This window comes from Sinocyclocheilus anshuiensis, unplaced genomic scaffold (assembly GCF_001515605.1).
Source record: "Sinocyclocheilus anshuiensis isolate Anshui unplaced genomic scaffold, SAMN03320099.WGS_v1.1 scaffold1487, whole genome shotgun sequence".
Taxonomy (NCBI): domain Eukaryota; kingdom Metazoa; phylum Chordata; class Actinopteri; order Cypriniformes; family Cyprinidae; genus Sinocyclocheilus; species Sinocyclocheilus anshuiensis.
Window position 1 is genome coordinate 576,496 of NW_015555817.1, and position 12,279 is coordinate 588,774.

The 12,279-nt window shown below is 35.2% G+C and overlaps 1 long non-coding RNA gene across 2 annotated transcripts; it reads left to right on the top strand.

The window, feature by feature from the left end:
- The first annotated feature begins 355 nt into the window (after positions 1 to 355).
- LOC107675211 (uncharacterized) lies at positions 356 to 5,123 on the top strand. Of its 2 annotated transcripts, none has more exons than XR_001632580.1 (3): positions 356 to 480; positions 3,755 to 3,927; positions 4,884 to 5,123. It is a non-coding gene; the product is annotated as an uncharacterized LOC107675211 (long non-coding RNA). The 2 variants fall into 2 exon arrangements; XR_001632579.1 differs by having other exon boundaries at positions 3,755 to 3,923.
- Positions 5,124 to 12,279: the final 7,156 nt, after the last annotated feature.

Genomic DNA, 12,279 nt, shown 5'->3' on the forward strand with positions numbered 1-12,279 from the left:
TGGGGGGGGGGGGCGTCAAATAAAGACCCATTTTCCAGTGGAAAGCTTGTGTTCCTTGTTCCTGACTTCTCGGTCCCTCACATATGGTTTAGAAAAATGTAGAAATTTTTGAGAGCAATATCTGTTTATAAGAGCATTGCGTATATATTGCGTATACACCTGGCATGTTGAAATCATTATTTTATTGAAATTAACTTTGGGGGATGTTCAGTAAACTTTCACATGTACGGACGATTGGCTGAGCAGGCATCATTTTGATTGGTTGGAACCATTTTGTCCCGCCCCCTTTCTTGGGAGTCGAGGCTGAACGTTGGCTGAAGTGGAAGTCATTCATAATCTACGGAAGACAGTCGTCATAGCGAACCCTTGACGTCGCGGACCCAGTGGCCAGCTGTTACTAATCGCGTCACTGCCTCTGCCAGCTGATCGCAGACGCCGGTAACCGTGAGGCGAGAACGGAGGAATCACTTTACCGGTGAGGTGAGCGTTTATGTTCATCAACTATACAGACATTAACCAGCTTTGTAGTCAATCTAATCCGCAGTCTGCTTCTGTCGGGGGTTTTTAGATGGAGCAGCTTTATTAGCTCCGGGGAAAGGCGAGGCAGTTCACTTTAGGTGGGGCGGGAAAAAAATCTGATTCTTCAGAGTTACGAATACGCGTTACATTCGCGATAAAATGAACGATTATAATATTAGAACAGGCCATCATCGAATATGTTGGATACCGGGCGGAGGTCATTACATAAGTTTCATTCCATTATACCGGCCAAACTTCCAGCCTAACGTTACTAAAGCCTTTACTCGAGGGCGCAAATCGGTGCGAGTGTAATCTCTGTATTTAAAGTTCTCTCAAGAAAAATCTTATCCGACATGTTGAGTAAATACAAGATAGTTATTCGGTACAATCACGTCAGTCCTTTTTATTGCTGCATAGATGCCAACGTGTCTGCTAAAGTGTGTTTCCTGATTTGGTTGGGTAAGAACATCCTTATGTAATTCATTCACCTCTGATGAGGAAATCTCCGTAGCTTTTGCTCGATATGTTACGTTACAATCGGGTTTGCTGGTCACTGAACGTTTCAGTGGAATATTACAGATTTTAGGAAGTGACGTAGCAAACGTTATAGGCTATATATGCTCTGATAGTTCAGCTATTTCATGTATACACTGTTTTACGTAATTTTATAGGCTATGTAAAAAAATTAATTTAGAATTGAATATAATTTACTTTGTTAATAATAATTGCATATTGTTTTACCTTTTTTCTATCCCATGATACTATAAGTTAATATTAAGTTACTTCATTAACCTTTAAATGCCACTGAATATACTGGCATGGTTTATTTTCATGATTTAAAAGAAAAAAAGTCAAATATAAACTAGAATAAAATCTATATAAGAACAATGTGCTGTTTACTATATTCTACATGTAGATTGTCTGTGAAGAGCAGGCCTGAAATGAGTATTTCACTTCGTGACACTAAGACAATGCGTATCAGCAGAAATCCTTGAAAAGACACTCCTTGTGACATACTGTATCTGTGTCATTGGTTTGATACCCAGTTAGCTTAGTGTTTGAGTCATAGACCAACACTTTTCAACCAGGCATCCAAAAATAGACCGTTCTTCTGAATTGGTGTTCAAATCGAAGTACTGTTATGCAGTTACAGCCCTTTAAGAGACAGAAAGCTAACATGGCCACCTTTTTCCTCATGGCTGAGGAGTCCATTTATAATCTCAGACTGCACTTTACCCTGTTGTGGATCTGGAAGGTGGGTTGCGCTGCTTAAAATCAACCAGCTGTAATGAAAAGCAAAACTGACAAAACCACATTTCGTTTTATAGATGATTTCAATGGTAAGGTATGTGTGCACCATACTTCCTTAAGTAATAATTATCATGATGCTGACAAGATACATTTTTTTTTAATACAAAATGGCATATTTCTGTATTGATGCCAGTGCATTAAAATGGCCACCATTTGCCCTGCCTGCAGAATCCATGGCAAGTCAGTACTCGGTCACATCTGATTCAGCCTCGGGCTTTGCAGTGCGATGATTTTTTTTTCTTATTTTTTTTCCCCTCCGCCCTTAAATGGCAAAGAGCAATGGAGACATCTTCCCACTCTGTTCTTCAGTTCTCACACACTAACTGATTCAGTCTTTTGTTTGCTCATAGATACCACTTTGTCAGCTCTGAGAAAAGACATCAGCATTAGCACAAAGTCAGAGTTTAACTGTATGGTCTATGCTTGTGGAGGCCAACTGATCACATTGGCTGAAGTTGAGCAGTTTAACTGTTTGTTCTTGTGCAAAAACTTTAGATACCAAGGGTCAAACATGTCTTGGTACCATAAGACACATTTTTTTAGTGCTAACAATGTAGGCTAGTGTGTTAACCATTAGCAATAGCAAGCTGACCTTAATGTTTCCCTTTTCCATTCACGCATTGCAGCTTCTGTACACCCAGACCAGATCAATAGATCGACTGGTGACGGGGGAACAAGACGAGCATGTTCAGATATGCAAACATTGTCAATTCAGGCTAATTTGCTTGCACTGCTGCGACACGCTTGGAAATTTCATTGTGTTGAAATGAACATCCATTTATTTCATTTAGGTGATTTGTATAGCATAAGTTTTGTAAGAGGTTTGAGGTAGAATAAATGCTAAATAATGACTAATAAGCACTAATTACCACATAAATAATAATTTACTGGTGATATTATAAAGAATACACAAAAGTCCAAAGTCAGGCGTTATGTGATATCATTGAGGCCTTCGTTTTTTTATCAATCAGAAATCATGAATTTTGTATCATGCTCATTGGAAAAACAGGCCTCTATCTATACAAAAAAATGTAGCTATACATACAATTCACTGCATTTTCTAGCTGAATTGAACAGTTGAGGTAGTAAAACAACAACAACTTTTATTCCTGTTTGCACAAATTCGCACATTCTTGGGCCTTGCCCCCCCAAACGAGTTATTGTGCCCCCCCCTTTCCATCCTCTCCCCTCCTTGCTGAAAGTGAAACCGATAAAACATTGCACAAAAGAAAGCGATTGCAAACTTTAGCGAGCGTCAGAAACTGCACGCGATCACAGATTGCACGCTTCCCACCTGAAACCCACATGTATGCTGCAACATGAGCAGTTTTTAATCTAAATTAGATTGTATAATCCCGAAAATATCAGCATGAAACAGAAACAGCAGATTCACTCTCTGCCAGCAGGTGGCGCTTATAGCGTTTCCTTGGTTTCTGCTGTAAACAAAGCAGCGCTGCACTTATGAACTTTAATATGCATTATACAGAGGCAAGATGAAAAGGAAAAAATACCATCTAAACTTTTCTAAAGACAGTAAGTTCCCCTCAGACATGGATTCATATAAACTCCTACCCCTAAATGAATCGCGATTTGTTTAGCATCTCAACCGATTTGAGTCGTCACATATTTTAATTGATTTTCAACCGGCTCGCGGTTAATCGTTACATCCCTACACAAAAGGAGATGTTTAGAAAGTTGTTCAAGCTGCTCTGATTGAAACAAAATAAGTGGATAGGGACAAGGGGCAGAAAAGCCTCAAAGTACATGACAGAACTGTAAATTATTATTTTTTTGGGTGAATTATCCCTTTAAGCTTCCCATGTGAGAATGAAACATTTGAGTCACGTATAATTTTCAAACTGTTTATCGTGTTTGTGGTTGTTGTATGCATCATAGATGACATTGTCTGAATTGTGCTCTCAAGGCCTTACCTTGTCCTCTGGCCTCCACCCCCAATGCCTGCTGATTCATGTCTGCGTGTCTGCGCCGGCTTGCTGGATGGGGGAGGGTGGAATGAACGAGGGACACGGAGTACTGAGAAAGAATGGTAGATGATTACCAAACGCAGCACGGGAAGGGAAACAAGACGGAAAGTGCGTGAGTCTGAGTCATAGTGTTAGCATGATTCAGTATATGTGATGTTTCTGTGCGACGGAAAATATAGACTCTTTTGAGACAAAACGCGCTTGTAAGCAAGAAGTTTATTTCAGCATGTCTTGTTGGGGATCTGAGGAATGATGGGCATTTTTGGTGCCTCATTTGTGAAACTCAAACATCATGATTGAAACATCATTTTTTTTGTGAATTTACGTAAGAATGATTTACAAATGTGCAGCAACTTGTGCAAATAATTATTCAGATATACATTCAAGGCCTATGTTTTTTTTTTTGTGTTTTTTTTTTTTGTACATAATTTTTTTTAATCTAAAATCTTATTTATCTGAAATAATGAAAAAGCATTTTTTTTTTCTTCAAAGCAATAAATCTTTTACTATTTCTTTGTTACATAAGATGAAATTATGGTAAATTTTAAGTTGCATAAGCTTGACAATCAGTCCATAACAGTAAAGATGAAAAATGAATTCAAATTTAAGTTGATTAAATGTATTAATTTTAAAATCAACTTCAATCAAATGTATGTTTCTTACATAAACTTGAAATTGTAGTTGATTAAACCGAAACCTAATGTCATAAATTAATGTTTACGAAGTTGACAAGCAGAATTTGCCAGAAAATGTCTCAGAACATCACATTTTTAGGTTTGCAAAGCATAAAATTCATGTACTTGATTAAAAATATAAGATATTGCACTGACCCAATTGGGCAAACCAATCCGAAATACTCTCACTGACCCTGGGACAGCAGGACATCCTTGTTGTTCAGCCCTGTATGTTTTAGTTTAAATGAAGTGTCATATTTGTATTTTGATGGTACTCCGTGGAAATGGCAGTATCAAAAATGATTTTGTAATTACAGGGAGAACAAACTTGTGGTTGTGGAACATATCGCGTTATTTTTGAAAAGTAATCTTCTGTCTTGATTTTATCTTCTAGGTCTGTAGTGGATGCTGATGAGTGAATATTGGCTGACCTACTGCAGTTCTTCTCTGGCAAACTTTATGACCCTGTCCTGACGCTAAAGCTGCCAGCTGAAGAACTGTTGTGGTCAGCTCTACCCAGCATGCACCATTTTCATCCGAGAGTGCTGTGGATCTTATTCATTCTCTGTCGTAGAGCTTTGATATTTAAAAATTCACTTTTTTTTTTTTTTTATTGAAGCAGAAAATATCTTAAATAGAGAAATATTTCTTAAAAAAATGTAAAGAAATATTACCTTTTTGTCGTGAATTTGATAAAAATGTACCATATCAATTTTTAACCATATTACCATAAAATATGAATTTAAATCCATGGTCTTTTTTTGTATTGTAATATCAAAATGAATATCAAACTAACTAATAAATTAGTGTTTTATAATGTATATTTGATGTATGTAGTATATTATGCATGGTAGAAGTCATTGAAAATTATTTTCTGTACATTTAGCCTTTGCAACAGCTGCTGTCCAGGCATGAAACTTGCATGTGTCCAATAATGGACAAATCAATATGAATTTGAATCCATGGTCTTTTTTTGTATTGTAATATCAAAATGAATATCAAACTAACTAATAAATGAGTGTTTTATAATGTATATTTGATGTATGTAGTATATTATGCATGGTAGAAGTCATTGAAAATTATTTTCTGTACATTTAGCCTTTGCAACAGCTGCTGTCCAGGCATGAAACTTGCATGTGTCCAATAATGGACAAATCTCTATAGTTACCATGGTACATGTGCTCTGAATCTTGTCTCATCCACAGTAGCTTACCGTTTTGAAGCTCTTAAGTACAGCACTTATACAACATTTAAATGATTTGTGGTATAGGCAGCAGCATAAGTAATGCATTATGACCACTAAATAATAGTAAGCTATTCTTTCCTGACTGGCTTGAACATAGTTGAAACGGGTTGACTCAAAGCCATAATTCATAATTTAAAAAGTATATTTTTTGCCATATCTGTTGAGTTAACAACTAAACAAAAATCACAATTTCATACAAGAGTCATGTATAAAATGAAGCTTTTAACTGAAATGTTAAACTGTTCTCAAGAAAAGTGTATTTTCATACAGTTTAGGTCGGGGCAAGATGTCACTCGTCTGTAAAATGCTAGAGATGTATTAATAATATTTATAAGACTAAACTATTGTTATCTTGCACTTGTTTAAGTGTTATGTAAAATATGACCGATAGAGGGCGTCAATGGTCAGTTGGACAGTGAGGCTAGCTGAGTTGGATCTACTGCCTGTTTATCAAGCAGATACATTTACTTAAAAGTTTTCCACTCTTGAACATTTTCCACCCTCTCCATGTTTTATCACTCTTATGCCCACATGCTGTAAGATATATGACAAAAAAAGGCTACAAGTAAAGATAACTTTGGGTCTCACCAATGAAGTGCAAAGACTATTTTAATCATTTTGGTAAGGGAATGGATGAATAACAATTTTATTTCTTCAAGACTGGTCATAGCTTTTTAAATTCAGTTATGGAAAGGTAGATTGGTCTTATTTGTATTATGAAAGTAATACTGATTACCTCTTGGCAACCGCTAGTTGGTCAAACTAGTTCTTAAGACAGAGTCTTAACATTGTGGCTATGGAACTGGCCCCAGGTTGATTCAATACGTTTTGTATAGTATTTTCTTTACTCTTTACTTCAAAAACTATGTCTAAAAAAAGTAATATTTTATGTATTTGAGGTCTGAGATGTGGAAACGGTGAAGAGAGAGAGAAGGTAAACATTTTGCATTTTAGGTCAGCATTGCCGTCTAATCAGCCAATATTGTTTTAAATAGCCTGCATCGCACTTCATCTTTTATAACATGGGATTTTGACCAAATATATTCAATTTTAATTTTTGTAAAATGTTGCAACAAGATATTAATTAAAAAAAAATTTTTGTGAAAAATTACACTTTTGGACATATAAGGTAAAATAATAAATATTTTTTTAAATACCTTAAAGTAACTACAAATGAGCATGTAAAGCAAATATCCGTGTGGAGCATGCCCCCGATCCGAACAGTTCATGTTCTCACTGTTTTTCCCCCTTACCTGTTTGCATCTCTGGTTTTTGCTTTAGGTTATAATATGAGGTTAGATATAATGTATATACTGTTAGCATGATGTTAGCTCTAATGTTCCTGGGGTAAGTTAAGCCAATAGTTTACCCCTTCTTATGATTATAACATTATTTTACTGTAATTCTACATTATATTTCATTAATTTTACACCAAACATGATTCTGATTTAGTTTTTTGTTTTGAACTTGATTTTGTTCTGTAAATTTTAAATTGGCCTGGTTTATGAAAATTGGCCAGTGAAGTTTTTATGAAATTGTATTTCCCTGCAACACTTATAAGTGGGATGTTGATTACTATAGCCCATTTCTGCAAGGTCAGTTGCAGTCTTTTTTTTTTTTTAATTCTTCAATTTGAACTTTTTGTTCTGAATTTTTTTTAAATGAAAAAAACCGTTGTGAACTGTATCTTTAAATAGAACCTTTAAGAAGTCATCCATCCATCCATTCTATTATCCAAACCTATATGTCCTTATAGGGTCGTGGGGAGCATCTTGAGCCACAGGTGAGGAAACTCCCTTGATGGCTGGCCAGTCAATCACAAGACTCGCATATAGATTTTAAGAAGTCATTAATGAATTTCTCTTCCTTTGTTATAGCATGAGGTGAAAATATTCAGTTTTACTTTAGCATAATTAGTGGCACAGTTTAACTCCATATGGCTCAATTTACCCCTCACTGGGGGCAAATTTAGCCAAGAGACCTTTTTTTTTTTTTTTGAAAAGCCATATTTTGAAAGCAGTTTATTTTAGACCCAAAGTGGTTATTCCCAAGGATGCATCATTTAAGTACATATTTAAGTTGGACCCAATACTGTCATGTGCTCACTAAAAACTGGCGCAACTCACCCGCTCTCCCCTACTTGTAATCGGACTACAATTAATTTTTTTTATGTTAACATGATATATTATTACATATTCACACAATAGCCATAAAGTACACACACACACACACACACACACACACACACACACAGGGGAGTAGATATCGGAGACATGTCCCACCCAACTCCGCTTTAAAAACATGAAACTGTCAGTATCAGTATTATAAATATACAGCTAATATTTTTGATTGTATTTTAATTAGGCCTATATTTTTTATAAAACAGCATTATTTAAAAAAAAAAAAGGCGTTTGTTGTCTGCAAACGAGTTGAATTAAGATCATAGACTTAAATGTCTCTCTCATTTCCTTTTCTTTCTCCCAGAGTATTAGTTGGACATAATTGTGAGCATTGATGTAAACGGGTATTGGAGCTATAACCAAAGAAGATGGATGATGAATGCCATGTGAAACAAGGACAGGACTCGTGTTCACTGAAAAATTGTTTCTAACCTATCTTGATGGCTTCCAGCCATTTCTGTTGCTGTCTTGGAGATTTTGAATGCATTAGCACCAAATTAATTTTGCACTAAATCTTAAATGGCTTTGTCTTTTTAAAATTATGATCTACATGAAATATCACAATCAGCTGTTCATATTGTTGGATTCAATACATTTGAATTCTTTTAAAGAAAAATTAGTCCTTTGCAAAGTGAAATCTATACATATTTCTTTTTTAATCTATAGTGCAAGTGCATTATATTATGCTAATGTATTGCATGTTGCAATAACAAGAATGTGACTTGTTCTGAGAATGAGAATCTGTTGTTATTTTTCTTTTCTTTTACGACTTATTAAACTTTTCAGTACACTGTTTGCTGGTACAGTGGAGCAGGTGCATACAAAATCATATAGATGGTTTCATTTTTTTTTTGTATTCTTGTAATATAGGCCTACGTTTTGTGTAATCTGTTATATAGCTCAAAGGCCTAATTTACCCCAAAATAAAAATTCTGTCATTATTTACTCACTTTCTTTCTTCTGTAGAACACAAAAGAAGATCTTTTGAAAAATGTCTCTTTTTGTGCATAGCATGAAACTCAGTGGGTTCAAATATTTTCTTTTGTGTCCCACAGAAGAAAAAAATCACATGTTTGGAATGACAAGAGGGTGGGTAAATGATGAGAGAATTTACTTTTGTTTGGGTAAAACTTATTTTTTACATTTCTTTTTAGAAAAGTAATTTTATTCCTTGTCATTTTGATTCATAGCCTTCTGGAAGTGTGGAGTAGGATCATAAGGATGCAAGGTGGAGGAATGCAGTGTGAGATGGGCCGCATCCTGGGTGTAGCAAAAATATTGTACTGAATATATATATTGAACTCATAAGAGATGAACAAGGGCTATATTCAACCAAAAGCACATGCATGTCTAAAATGAAAACTACAATATTACAGTATAATTGAATTTTGCAAAATTTGCTAATACGGTGCCATATTTCTGCATGTTAAAATTAAACCAAACCTACCTAATGGTCTAGTTTAAGTGTGTTTTTTGCAGATTGTTTGGAAGAGTTCCATTAGCACAGGAATTACTTGTGAATGTTAGACTGAAAAAAGCTACAGTACATCCTGTTCTGCTATCAGCCATCCAGCCTCCTGAGCAACGGAGATCAGAGGAAGCATGTCTGGTAATTGATATCCTGTTCGTGTTCACATAAGTGCATTCCTTTCATCTTTACATTTAGTCATTATCTGCCTCAAATGGAGGTTATTCTTAAGTGATTCCTGCATCAAAGTGTAAGTTGGTGTCTATATTGTAAGACACATACCGAAGAAACCACTGCTTGTGAAAAATGTTAACTTTTAATGCTATTTTTAGTGGTGCTTCAGACATAAGCATTTTGCAGTTATTCATATTTTTGACATGGAGACCCACAAAGACATCTGTAGCAAGCATGCATTTTCCAAACCCACTGAACTTTTGTTTGCTTCCTCTTCATAAATGATCCAAACCTCCACTAATGGCTGCGTGGTCACATGGGGCTAGTTAGGATGATAAAAGCTTTGACCATGTTGTAAATGAGTTTGATGCAGAGGCCAATACCACAGAGCAAATATATAGTGTATATTACAACATTTTACAATATTTCATAATATATTGCTTTCGTTTCTCCAGTTTAATCAAAATGGTTGTTTAAAAAAAAAAGAACATAATATTTGATGTGCAATGCTGTTGCCATCTAACAATCATTTTCATTGCATGAATGTGCAATTTGCAGTTCTTTTAAAGAACTGTAGAAAATAGGTCTAAAATGAAATTATAATAATACTATTTCTCAGAACACTTACAAAATGATGTCTCAATATAATATTTGATGTGCAATGTATATTGCCATCTTAATCGTTAATAAAAATGTTTGTAAGACAATAAATATCCATATATAATTTATAGTTATACATAACTATAGCCTATAATAGTTTTATTTATTGAAATAAAATTTGTATATATTATATTTTACATTCATATTATATATATAAAATAGTTATCTTAATATCATCTCGCAACACTTTCAAAATGATTTCTTAATATTTATATCACAACATTCATGACAGTCGTAACTATTTTACGCTTTGGGAAATAATGTATTTGTATGAATGTGTACAATCTCACTGAGGGTGAGGTTTAGGGGCGTGGTGTATTTATTTATGTAGGCTATTTATTTCATACAAAATCGCCAATTCTTAAAATAGTTAGACTATCTCGTTAGATCGGTTATCTTTTTGTCACAAATAGCAACAAAATAAAACTTCAGATCATTCACAGTCTAGAGAGCATTCAAACTGTCATCAATAATAATTCTTTCCCCTTCAAACATCTTTGAATGAATGATTGAATGAATTCAATGAATGAATCTTTAGTATCTTCTTATCTCATACTTCAACCAAACACCCACAGCATTGGGCTTTTGACCTATGGAGAATGTGTTTAAGCAGATTGTGGGATGCTCAAATGAAGTTTAGAAAATCAATAGCACTTAGTCTATCTTATTCTCTTGCAGACAGGACGGCCCAGTTAGCCCAGCAGGAGTAATGCACGCTTGTGAGCTTCACTTACGTATAAACGGAGAGCGGATTCCTCAGCTCACATATCCTGTGAGCACAGCCTGAAAGCTTGCAGGATTTAATAAGAACAGAAATGTGTTTTATGGAGCCAATGAAAGCCGAAGAGCCAATAAAGCCATGGAAAAAAAGTTATGCGATGTTAAACGAGCTGAAATGAGGTTTAACGTCAGTGCTGCAGTGGAGCGCTGTTGTCTCTGATTATTTTCCTGCAACTGTTGCTAAATAGAGAGACGGGTTTGTGGAAGCTGTTGAGGTAAACCACAGCTGTTAGGCCAATTCCAGGAAACTTCTAATGGACTTTCCCACTCAGAACCCCTACGTGAGAAAGCTGGCATCATGGCAGTATACCAGAATGTAGTGAGCATGACATTACTCAATCTGAAGGCCATCAAAAACAGAACATTGTCTCCAATGTACTCTAGTGTATTGGTATAGATCAGGGGTAGGCAAGTTCGGTCCTAGAGAGCCGCAGTCGAACTTGCCTACCCCTGGTATAGATGAAGGAGAGAGGGGTATTTGACAGATAACATAAATTATTAAATAATAAATCATGTAAAACAGTTGGAAGCTTCAGGTTCATTTGTTTAACATTAATGAGCAAATGTCCATTGTATAATTTAAAGTGTGAAATCTGATGAAAAAAAATCTTGGACATTCAAATTAGTATGACCATGGGATTTATTCATTTACTCTCATGTTGTTCTAACCCTCATGGATTTTTATCTTCCATGAAAATATGATATTTAGCAGCATGTCACAACTACTCTTTTTTTTTTTTTTAATAGAATGAAAGCGAATGGTGACCATGACAGTCCCTGATCCTCATTCTAAGGTGGCCAAGAGACTTAACGGGCTGCAAATGAAAAAATAAAAACATGCAAATAGAAAAAACACCAGCAAATTAAGAAAACATCATCAGTTTGACAACACGTGCTGCAAATACTCACAACACAACCAAATACTGTAACGCGCTGCAAATACTCACATTGCAACCAAGTACTGTAATGCGTGGCAAAAACTCACAACGAAACCAAATACAGAAACACTCTGCAAATACTCACAACACAACCAAATACTGCAACGCGCTGAAAATACTCACAACTTAACCATGGTTTTACAATCTAAGAAAAAAAACATGGTTACTATAGTTAAACCATGGTAACCACAAATTAACCATGGTTTTGCTACACTAACCATAGTTTAATCATGGTATTTGTACAACTGTAGTTATACAAATGGTAATCAATACGCCAAAAAGCTTGGTTACTACACTTTTACTACACTGAACAAAATTATAAACGCAACACTTTTGTTTTTATT